This window comes from Syzygium oleosum, unplaced genomic scaffold, assembly GCF_021117445.2.
Source record: "Syzygium oleosum isolate NSW1041296 unplaced genomic scaffold, Sole_v2.1 Sole_v2.29, whole genome shotgun sequence".
NCBI lineage: Eukaryota > Viridiplantae > Streptophyta > Magnoliopsida > Myrtales > Myrtaceae > Syzygium > Syzygium oleosum.
In genome coordinates, this window is record NW_026607513.1 from 3,708,824 (window position 1) to 3,719,812 (window position 10,989).

General features: G+C 39.5%; 1 pseudogene; it reads left to right on the forward strand.

The window, feature by feature from the left end:
- The first annotated feature begins 2,643 nt into the window (after window positions 1–2,643).
- Window positions 2,644–8,119, forward strand: LOC115692119 (chaperonin 60 subunit alpha 2, chloroplastic-like; annotated as a pseudogene).
- The last annotated feature ends 2,870 nt before the right edge of the window (window positions 8,120–10,989 follow it).

Below are 10,989 nucleotides of genomic sequence, written 5' to 3' on the forward strand. Positions count from 1 at the left end.
AGAGTTTTGTTTTTCGAAGAGGTGACAACAATTGGACATGTAACGTGAATTCAGGGACTACGTCCTCGTTCCAACGCTTGAGGGCGTGATCCGCTCCATGAACGCCGAGATTGCTAAGTCAATGAAGTGACTCGAAGAGCTCGAAGCGTCAAACGAAAGGCTAAGCACGAGCTGGAGGTGTAAGGATCTCGGCCCCACCACGCTTCCGCTGCGCCACTCCTTGTGTAATATTGTCCGCTTTGGACACTAAGTCCTTACGGTTTTAAAACGCGTTTTAAAACCGTGAGGACTTAGTGTCCAAAGCGGACAATATTACACAAGGAGTGGCACAGCGAAAGCATGGTGGGGCCGAGGTCCTTACAAATGGTATCAGAGCCAACTTCCGACCGCATGTGGGACCATAGCGAGGACTCTATGCTCGAAGGAGGGGAGAATATAACGACCCGGTCCGACGAGGGCAGGGAGTGATCGCTGGAGCTAGAGAGGGCTCGGACAAGGAGTGGCTCCCGGCAGATTTCACGGATGGCGAGGGGATTGCATTGCTCTTGTCCCACATTGCTTAGGGAGTGAGATCTTGGTGAGTTTATAAGGCTTGGCCCCTAACCCGCAGATTTCACGGATGGCGAGGGGATTGCATTGCTCTTGTCCCACATTGCTTGAGAACAAAACCTTGAGAGGGATGGCGGTGCGTCCGCGCCTCAAAGAGGACAATATTGGGCTTGGGAGAGGGATGGCGATGCGTTCGCGCCTTTGCCTGCGCCACTCCTTGTGTAATATTATCCGCTTTGGACACTAAGTCCTCACGGTTTTAAAACGCATTGTCTTGGGCAGAAACGGAAGCTTGTGTGAAACGCGTTACACAAGGGTTAGGGGCAAAGTTTTATAAACTCACCAAGATCTCACTCCCTAAGTAATGTGGGACAAGAGCAATGCAATCCCCTCGCCATCCGTGAAATCTGCCGGGAGCCGCTCCTTGTCCGAGCCCTCTCTAGCTCCGGCGATCACTCCCTGCCCTCGTCGGACCGGGTCGTTACATTCTCCTCTCTATGGTCCCACATGCGGTCGGGAGTTGGCTCTGATACCATTTGTAACAACCTGGGTTATGCTCGTAAGATATTGTCCGCTTTGAGGTGCGGACGCACCGCCATCCCTCTCAAGGTTTTGTTCTCATCACAACGGAAGCTTGTGTGAAATGCGTTACACAAGGGTTAGGGGCTAAGCCTCATAACTCACCAAGATCTCACTCCCTAAGCAATGTGGGACGAGCAATGCAATCCCCTCGCCATCCGTGAAATCTGCCGGGAGCCGCTCCTTGTCTGAGCCCTCTCTGACTCCGGCGATCACTCCCTGCCCTCGTCAGACCGGGTCGTTACAAGAGGCGTCCAGGGCTAGGTTCGAGGAAGAGAAGAAGCCGAGCGAAGGCGACGGAGGTGGAGATTTGGTAGTTGAAGGAGGCAGCGACTAGGGTTTAGTTTAAACAAGAGTAAGCGGTGAAATTTGGGATTAAATGATAAGATTTTGGGATTAGGGTTTAATTTGGGAAATTTGGAAATTGAGTTCACACAATTTTGGACAAAAATGCCCCCATTCGGGGCGTGACATGCATGTGGTCTTGTTTGGCGAAGATTTATACCACCAGCAAATTAGAGGATTAATTGAGACGAAATCACCAATTTCTAGACCTTCTTTGAAACAAACACTGCTTTAGCAGTTATTTACGAAGAATGTTCCAATTTTTTGAAATTTTTCCTCAAAACTTTGACTATGTTGCACCTTTTTCGTTTTTAAGTTTGTCTTCTTGACTATTCAAAGGGTGAATGCTAGTCATAATTTGACTCATTGTTTTTTAAGAGCAACTCTTGAGAGCAAATTTATTTTGCACCAAGTAAAGTCAAAATTATAAGGTTAGTAACTTTATAAATGTCATTCTACCAAAAAAAAAAACTTTATAAATGTCATAACGACTCATTGATTATTTGAAATCGTCTATTGAGCAAGTCAACATTCAATCAAAACAACTTAAAACTAACGAGTCTTAGCAACATTCTCTAACTTTATCAATAATGCTTTTGCGTCAATTTGTGTGACCAGATTTTTCTTCTTATTATGATATAAGAAAGCAAACAGCTTCTTCCAGCTAAACAACGAGTAAGGAAAGGTGATTCTTGAATCCCTTTCACGCTCATGTCATGACTTTATCCGTGTCAATAAACAATTCAAAACGTCTCGACTTTTTTAGAATAGGTCCGAAAATGCTTGTATCAATTTTTTTAAAAAGTATTCCGAGTTGAACTAAAATCTATCCTCCCCACATTTCCTTCGTTGTATGTTTGACTAGAATCCAAGCACGTGCTAATATCGCAGGTTTTAAATACCTATAACAACCAACCAAATCTTATCACACCAAATAATGTGGGTCACGTTAATCTATATATATCGTCGATATGCGCATGTCTTCGAACCGGCGCATCTCCTTTTTTTTCTTCTCCGGTCCATCTTGAATGAACCGGCGGTTCTTATGAACATCGAAGTGGGTCCCCACTTCTCTGTTTCCGCGCATTTTGCCGGCATAACCTCCGCCTCTGTCTCCCTCCTCCTAGCCGCCGGCCGGTCCTCGAAGCGCTTCATCATCCTTTCGCCGGAGCTTGCGTCGCCATCCCCGCGATCTTCTCCGCCTCGCGGCTTATCCTCTCGGGGGGCGACGGCGACGGCGGCTGTAAGCAAATGGAGGGGTGGAAACAGCGGCCCCAACAGTAAAGTCTAAACCCCTCAAAAAACCCAGGAAGGAACCGTCCTGAGAATGTCTTTCTCCTTCACAGCATCTTCAATCCTCCCTCAGAATCTGCTCTTTCCGGTAAAGTTCCTCTTTTTCTTTTGTTTTCCCTCAATTTGTTCATGCCCTTTTACGAATTATGCTCTTTGGATTGAGTTTGAAGAATTGGGCGCTGTTCACTGTTCAGAATCTGAGTGGAAATAGGAGGAGGGAATTGGGTCTATGGAGGAACGGGCAAAAAGTTGGAAACTTTGTGGCGAGAGCAGGTCCAAAGAAGATATCTTTTGGCAAGGAATGCAGAGAGAGTCTTCAATCTGGGATTGATAAATTGGCTGATGCTGTTTCTGTTACTATCGGACCTAGAGTTATGTGGACTCTTCTATTTCTTCTTTCGAAATTCCTGTTTCTGTCATTTTAATCTTGGAACTATTTGTTTATCTGATTATATATGTATTATGGGGGTTGAGCTGGAATTGGTATTAATGTAGTGGCCGTCTGGACAGAGTGAGGGATATTGTGCTTTTGCTTATTAGTAGTGAGGGAGCTGGCTGGTCTAGTTTTGTGCAACATTGGAGTTGAGAGTTATCTTGAAGGCGTATGTGCAGAACTGTGCTCTTCTAGCTCGAGTTTAGTGTATGAACTTTTCCTTTTGTCAAGGGGGCAATGCTAGATGCGCCGAACCTTTCATTCCTACATTCCAAGCTGACCAACCTGTCTTGCTTTCCAGATTCCATTGTTGTTCTATTCTTCTTCATTTTCTTTTTTGTTGCTTCAGTCCTTATTCTTCACCATGATCTTGAAGTAATTCACGGAGTATTCTTGTATATCCTATTCACGGAAGATTGTTGTTTGACAACGCACACACACAATCGAGTTGTTTTGGTTGCAATGGGAAATAATTATAGACAGAACGCATTCACCTCGTTAGAAAAAATAATTTCTTGAATATATGGATACTTTACAGTACCATACATGAGATCTATGAAAACTTTGAAACCTGAGGATGACATGTTTTTAAGCATGTAACATGACATGTTTGACAAGTTTCGAAAATAGGTTCTTGTAAATAAATTTGTAAAATTTTTTATTATGTGCATAAATATGTCACGCATCAATACGTAAATGTGTATAATGTGTCATGTTGATAATAGAATATTGACTTTTTTCACCAACATTCCCAAATGTGTTTAAATGGGTTGACCCGTTATGACACACATTCTTTTGTCTAATCCAACCCCATTTGACATAATACATTGTAAACACTTCATAGAAAGGAGGAGAAAGTTCAAAATGAAGAGAGACAATGGATGCCGAAAACTAGAAGTCTGATGTTAGTCTCTTCCATAGGAGAACCGAGGTTATACTTATAAAAATGCTCAGTCGGTTTTGGCTTATGGAGCCAGATGATTTATCAATTTTCTTCTCAATGAAATATGCTTAATCAAGAATTATCAAGAATATCGATACTATTCTGGCGGATTTTGTTTTACTTTTATGTTATTGATATATTTAGTGATACGAGAAAGCCCTTTTAAAGGGAAATTCTTCACTATGAAAAAATATAAATTTGTCTGATCAGTTATTCCTCAACCGATCATAGTATAGATTTATGTTTTTTCCAGTTATGTTCAGATTAGTGGATTGATTCTACCATTATGGCCTAATTGATTTATTTAATTTCTCTTTACTTCAGGACGTAATGTTGTCCTCTCAGAGTCCGAATCTCTGAAAGTAATAAATGACGGTGTCACGATTGCCCGAGCAATAGAACTTTCAGATGCAATCAAGAATGCCGGGGCAATGTTAGTCCAAGAGGTCATTCATGGTTGATATTTAATTCTCTCCAGAAGTTTGCTCTCATGCTTAACTCTTAAAATTCTATTTTTGTGCTCAAATTTATATATTTCCAGGTAGCTGGCCGCATGAGTGACTTGGCTGGTGATGGCACAACCACCGCAATCATCTTGGCTCGAGCAATGATTAAATCTGGGTTGTTGGTAGTTTCATTTGGGGCTAATCCAATCTCTATAAGAAAAGGAATGGATAAGACTGTAAAAGAATTGGTCAAGATTTTGAAGGAAAAGAGCTTTCCTGTAAGAGGGAGTGATCATATCAAAGGTTAGTGATGATTTTTATTTTTATTTTTTTGTGCTTTGTCCAATACATGAGCTATTCATGATGAAATTTTGAAATTTTCTCACTGTTTTGCAGCTGTGGCGTCAATCTCTGCGGGAAACGATGACTTTGTTGGAATGATAATTGCTGATGCTGTAGAAAGGATTGGACATGATGGAGTAATCTCTGTCGAGTCATCCTCATCTTCTGAAACCTTTGTTCTAGTCAAAGAAGGAATGAAGGTGGTAAATTTTGCTTTAGGTTTGAAATATTCAGGAGTTGGATGACTGTCACCTTGCAAAATGTGGAAAGTGTCACTCATTTCTTATGCTCTTTTGTGAGCTCTCTATCATCTAAACTCTATCTCCTAAAGGGATAAAGTCTTCCAATTGGACGCATCAATAGATCCTAAGCTTATTGAATGCATACACAACTTTCAATAATTAATTCCTCTTTGATGATTTCTTCACTTAAGTCACATTTTTTTTCTGCCAGATTGATAAGGGCTATATGTCGCCTCATTTCATTACAAACCAGGATAGATCTCTCGTGGAGTTTGAGAATGCCAAAGTCCTCGTAACTGATCAGAAGATTTCAGATGTCAAGGAAATGATTCCTTTGCTGGAGAAGGCAACTCAATTAAGTGTCCCTTTGCTAATCATTGCTGAGGATATCTCAAGGCAAGTACTGGAAACACTTGTCGTGAACAAAATGCAAGGCCTGCTTAATGTAGCTGTTGTGCAATGTCCAGGATTTGGAGAAGGAAAGAAAGGTGTCTTGCAGGACATTGCTTTATTGACAGGTGAACTTGCGCAGCGTGGCAATCTTTGTTTGTATGCTGTCTTAAGTTCCTTAAAGAAGCTCTCTTATTCAAAATGCACGAGTATTCCCATCATTAGAGCACATTTTCTGCTATTTTTTCGTTCCATTAACAATTTAATAACAACATCAGGTGCTGATTTCCTCTCTGGGGACTTGGGTCTAACTCTCAATGGTGTGACGTCCGATCAGCTTGGCATTGCTAGAAAAGTAACCATCAGTAGTAACTTAACAATCATTGTTGCTGATCCTTCTACTAAAGCTGAAATCCAGGCAAGGATTTCACAGATTAAGAAGGATTTAGCTGAGACTGACAGTGCATACCATTCCCGAAAGCTTGCAGAAAGAATTGCCAAACTCACTGGTTGAGTTGCTGTAATTAAGGTTTGCAAGATCCCACATTCTTTTGGAGGCAATTTCTACTCACGTATAATCCATTTAAGCTCCTTGTTTGGAGAACTAAAGATGTACAAAGTTCATGAATTTGAGATCCCCTCAAATGTCCTCAGAGATAAAAATAATTGCACTTATTCATCAGACTCGTAATTCTGTATTGCCTACGAGTCTGAAAGCGATTTAGTGTTGTCTCTATTTCATATTAAGCAATGTGCATTCAATTTAGGTAGGAGCACACACTGAGGTGGAACTTGAAGACCGGAAACTTAGAATAGAGGATGCAAAGCAGGCTACATTTGCTGCGATGGATGAGGGAATAGTACCTGGTGGTGGTGCAGCTTATGTACATCTTTCTGAGTATATTTCTGTGATAAAGAGCAAGATGGAAGATCAAGAGGAGCAGATTGGTTCTGATGTCATAGCAACAGTATGATTTCTACTTTTTTGCTTCATCTCTTTGTGCGCATCGTTTTGTGTGTAGTTTAAATTTCAGCAAGTAGTTTAAAGGAAACTGAGGAGGTTGGCGCTTGACCAAATGTTGTTCATGCATACCTAGTTTGGTCCAACGGGCATTCTCTGGTGCCTTTGTTCTCTAGCAAATCGTCACTCTTGTGCGGTAATAATGGCGGCTTTGAGTATATACAGGGACAAACCATGGCCAAGTTCCTTACCAAAAAAAAAAAAAAAACCATGGCCAAGTTAATTAAGCTGATTGTGCTTTATATATTTGTAATAGAACATGCGCAGGCAGATCTATCGATCAGTCTATGCTTTATTTATCAATAGCTTGAGACAAGATTGTGCCTTGAAAATAAAATGTCTTAATTTTCTAATGTTCAGTAAGACTTGGGAATGGTGGTGTTGCATGTCGAATGGAAAGTTTAAATTGGCGGGAGTAGTTGCCCTTGCCAAATCAATAAATGGGAGACAAAATAGACAAGGCCGGAAGCTGGCATTACCTGATATAGGGGTGTGTGCAATGGTTCTGGAGTGGATATGCTTTCTCTCTGTTGATCATCGAATTCTTTACATATCAGTTGACCAGTGCAACAACCTCTCGTGTGGGCTTGAGGAAACTATGTTCTACATTTTCATTTGAATGATAACCTGCCTTATGTCTTCAATGATTGCTTGGGCATTCTAAGTGGAATGCATCGAGTGGAAGATAGTTTCTAGCATTTTGCTGTTGTTCTGGAGGTGTCTTTGTTCTTATAGGTGGTCTTATAGGTGGTCAACTGTGGATTGCGATTGCAGGCACTCCTTGCTCCAGCAAAAGCCATTGCAACTAATGCTGGAGCAGATGGCGATACTGTAGTGGAGAAAACCCGAACATGCAGTTGGGAAATCGGTTACAATGCAATGACGGGCAAATATGAAGATCTTCTCAGTGCTGGAGTCATAGATCCATGCAAGGTTTCAAGGTGCGCGCTACAAAGCGCAGTCTCCATTGCAGGGACAGTCCTGACAACCCAAGCGATATTGGTGGAGAAAACGAAGAAGCCCAAGCCACCCATTCCACTTGTGCCTGGAATCTCCCCTTAAAGTAAAAAGAACGAGTGGATGCTTCATTGCTTGGGATAAATGCCCAGTCAGAGCTCTCCTTGATTAAAATATATCCGTGCTTCAAGGATGCGTGCTTTTCAAAATGAAGATGGGTATTACATGTTTTGAGGAACTGGAGAGGTGTAATCTCACTTATCTGGCGGGTCTTCAAGATCGGGCACCGTCATAATTGAAGAAACCGAGGTTGGATATCGAAAGCTGGATAGTTTCTCCGATTTGCTTAATGGTAGTCACATTTCTGCAATCTGTGCAACATGTGAAAATCTCTCGCGCACATATTGTTCGAACAAGCATTGTTCAGCCAATGTTCTCCAGTGTCTAATACCTTGTACTTTCTTTTAAGACTGAACAATGTAATGCCTTGTACTTTGAGATGGCACTTTCCTTTTTCTCAAGTAAGTTAATCAAAGGTTGACCGGCAGGAAAAAGTTTTTCTGTAAGATTTAACATTCACTTTCATCTCAAGAAGGGGAAAACTTGGTAAGTTGGTATCATTCGATGCACGCATTTGTTTTCACCCACTTTGTTGTCACCACGCCAATTTGCAATTGATGCAAGAGGGATGTCATCAGTTGCATGAGATCAGTAATCAATTTAACTTTCTTCATTAAGGCAATTGATATCTTCAGGCTCAACTCTGAGATTACACATTAAAAGAAAACAGATAAATGAAACAGGTTCCCTAGGACAGAAAGAACAAATGGAACAAGTAAGCCTTTGGTTGATGCAGCAGACTTCTGCGGCATTATCCCCATTGAAGATTAGATTGGGCGGCTCCTTACAATACAAGGTCTCATATGCCACCGACCGTCTTAAACAACCCTGCACTCAACTTGCTAAAGACCCCAAACTAATGTTTGGATTCACGGAGGACTGCCTTGTTATGGCTTAATGGGATCAATTCAATGCGTTTTTCACGCAGACCGGGTACAAATTAGTGTCTAAATTAATCACAAGAATTTTACTGTATTCATGCTTATGGTGAACTGTTTCCACTATTCAGAGGCAGAGGGGCAAGCAGACCGGTTTCTTCAAGATTCTGAATGCATGAGAAATAGAAGATACGCTAGGCTCCGTTCGTTTGGCGGAAAATATTCTCCTTTTGGAAAATATTTTCCCGGAAGTCATTTTCCTGGAAAATGGTTTCCCGGAACATAATTTTCCGGTGTTCGGCGACCAATATGAAAAAGTTTCGGCCGGCGGCGGCGGCCGGCGACCTTAGTGAAGAAGAAGAAGAAGCAACTCAGGAAAATGATTTCCGCTTTTGAAGAAGCGAAATCATTTTCCGTAAACTTAATCTATTTTGTGAGGGGGGGAAGGAAAATATTTTCCCACGGAAAACGTTTTCCGCCCCCCGAATACCGGAAAACCCGGAAAATATTTTCTGGGAGAATATTTTCCGCCAAACGAACGGAACCTAAGAACACCTGAAAATTTTTATTTCCAGAACACGGCAGAAGAAGATATAAAGAGCTGACTCTTCTATTGGTATATCACACTAACAGAAACTTTCTGCTATGAAGAGGATAACAAACTAAGAAATGCAAATATGAGTCATGGGTCATGATTGAACAGGTTTAAAAAGACAAAGCGGATCTCGTGGACTGATGGGGATAGCTCATCTTTCGCGGGTTCAAGAGAAAGTGCGCAGAATAGTTGTAGTGAAGTTAAGGCTGCGCATGCAACGAATTCTGTCTTACAGAAACGATTACGATCGAAATGATTAACTTTTTAATTGTTCGAGAAGGCGGTTACAGCATTTGAAGGCGTTTGGTAATGGCCCAAAATTTCTATTCCTGAAATAGTAAAAAACCAGATATGCATTTGGTAACGGCATAAACTTTCTTTTTATTAATAATATTTTAATAATATTTTAAATATTTTAATATTTCTTTCTTTTCTTTTTTTCTTCTCTTCCTTCTTGCCATGGCCAGTAAAATATTTTTTAATTAATAATACTTTTATTAAAAATAATTTTTTTATTTTTTTTTGCCATGGCCGGTAAAAAATTTCTTTATTAATAATACTTTTATTAAAAAATAATTTTTTTATTATTTTTGGCCACGGCCGGTAAATTTTTTTTATTAATGATATTTTTTTCTTTTTTTTGGCCATGGCCGATAAAATATTTTTTAAAATTTTTTTTGCCATGGCCAGAAAAATATTTTTTTTATTAACATTTTTTTTATTAAAATATTTTTTCCTTTTTTTTACCATGGCCTGGTCGCCGGCCATGACCTGTAAAATATTTTTTTTATTAACATTTTTTTATTAATAATATTTTTTATTAAAATAATTTTTTCCTTTTTTTTTGCCATGGCCTAGTCGCCGGCCATGGCCAATAAAATATTTTTTTATTAATAATATTTTTTTTTTCATGGCCTAGTTGCTGGCCATGGCTGGTAAAATAATTTTTTTTTGTTCATGACCGGTAAAATATTTTATTATTAATAACATTTTTTATTAAAATATTTTAATCTTGCCAGATACGGCGAGGGTGGCTCTCGCGCCGGACATTAGAAGCTACATTAAAAATCAAGAAAAAGAAGAAGAAAAAAAAATTGATTCTCATTTTTGTTCTCAGAATCAAAAAGCTACTTTTTTTATTTTTTTATTCTTGATTCTGCTCCAAAACTGATTCTAGGCACAAATTTGCAAGAATTTGTGCCTAGAATCAAAAAATTTAACAAACGGATTTCTGTTCCAAAACTGATTATGGGAACAAAAGAACAGAAATTTTCACTATTTAGCCAGTTGCCAAACAGGCCCTAAGTGATAATGGCTTGAAGAATTTGAAACAGGAAAGGCAAAAAAATCAAGTGCCTGTACAATTAAGGACAAAATTTAATTTCACACCCATACTTCGACGGAATATGCCGAGTCAACTCCAGCAAATAGACACGTGATGCCTACATGTACGAGTTTCTATATAAAAAAAATTACAACTTTAGGCTTGTAATTAGTTTTATTTATTTTTTTAAAAACTAATCGTTATACTATCTTTCAACGGAAACTTAATTTCCTTTATCATTTTTTTATCTGAAACTTTACGAAGATGTCTAATTAAATCAAGTATTAATATGCAATTTCTATATTTTACAAACGTGCTCGATCATATCAGAAGTCCTGTTAAGATTAATCTCATCGTACGCAATAACCTAACATCTCATCTTAACATAGATCTACATAAGTAGGACAACTATTAGATAAAAAAAAGTAAATAGTTTTTTTACATGTTTTAACTAGAGCCTTAACTCACTACTTTATGCTCCAAATATTTTAGACAAATTATAAAGAATCTTCAAATTATAGTATTATTTACA